This window comes from Myotis lucifugus, unplaced genomic scaffold (genome assembly GCF_000147115.1).
Source record: "Myotis lucifugus unplaced genomic scaffold, Myoluc2.0 scaffold_2049, whole genome shotgun sequence".
NCBI classification, from domain to species: Eukaryota; Metazoa; Chordata; class Mammalia; order Chiroptera; family Vespertilionidae; genus Myotis; species Myotis lucifugus.
Genome location: NW_005873097.1, coordinates 21,617 through 23,138, shown reverse-complemented (window position 1 = coordinate 23,138; position 1,522 = coordinate 21,617).

Here is a 1,522-nt window from a genome sequence, read left to right as displayed (position 1 = left end):
TCAAATGGAAAGACTTACTTATAGGAGCCTGGAAGGGACCTGATGTACTTTTAACCTGGGGGAGAGGAGATGCTTGTATATTTCCACAGGATGCAGACTCACCTGTGTGGATTCCAGACCGTCTAATCTGACCTTATGTCACACCACCCTCCGTCTCCTCCTCATCCTCCTCCTCCCCGGTATTATCCATATCGGCCAACCCAGAGGACACAGCTGACTCCTCCCCACCGACACCACCATCAAGCACGGCCCTGATGGACCCTTTGATGCAACCCTTCAACTCGCTGACGCTTCGGGAAGCCCATCACCAATGATGACACTGCTCACTAGCCAGATCAACAAGGACAACCAAACCCCCGACTTGAGGACAGCTGAAATCCCTTGACTGAAGAGGCCAGCAACCTTCTACAAGAGCAAGGTTCCTTGTGCACTCCATCCACTATGTTTATAGCTATGCTCACTATCATTGCTTGTCAGTCTTCTTCTGAGTCTTAAACAACCCAATCCGAGAGGTGGCTGCTGATTTACATGCGCTATCATTTAAAAAATAAAAAAGGGGGAATTTGCCGGGAGCCGGTCCATCCTTGCTGTTTCAAGGGACCTGGCATATATGGCATACTGTTCTTAATATGTTTGCTTACCTTCTTGGCGCTATGTGTTTTAACCGAGGTCACCTCTCTGAGAAAGGTTGTTTCCCCAGGTGGGGATCTTTCCCTGAAGTTAGGGAGGGGATACAACCCCTTAATTAAGTGCCAGGCGGGTAGTTAAGCTACATAATCTTTACTCCCTGGAATGGAGATAAGAAACGCCCTAACCTTTGTAATAGAAATTGACAGGATTAAAATTGGCTGGTATAAATACGGATGTAACAAGACAATAAACATCAGCTCCTCATCAGCTCCTCATCAGATCCACATCAGATCCTCATGAGATCCTCATGAGATCCTCATCACATCCTCATCAGATCCTAACCAGAACCTAGCCAGAGAACATGGCAAAAGATCCTGGACAGAACCTGGCTACAGAACTTCACTGGAGAACCTAGACAGAACATGGCAAAAGAACCTGGATAGAACCTGGCTAAAGAACCTGGTGACTGAACCTGGCTGGAGAACCTGGAGAACCTGGCTGGAGAACCTAGCGAGAGAACATGGCACCAGAACTTGGTTGGAGATCCTGACCAGAACATCGCTGGAGATCCTAGCCAGAACTTCACTGGAGATCCTGGAGGGAGAACCTCGCTATGCTGATGAACTGAACCCAGTTTCCATGTCATTCATTCTTCGCCGACTCCGTCCACACCTTTGGGGACCCCTGGACCTGTTGGGGTTGGACCCCAGCATATGGTGCCCGAACAGGGACCCTTAGGTAAGCCCCCCATTCCCCTAGGTAAGCCCCACTCTCGGGACTGTATAGGACTCCACCGTAGAAAGAGGTGAGATAGTTTTCGCCGACTCCGTCCACACCTTTGGGAACCCCTGGAACAGGATTCCCCTAGGTAAGCCCCCCACTCCCATTGAGA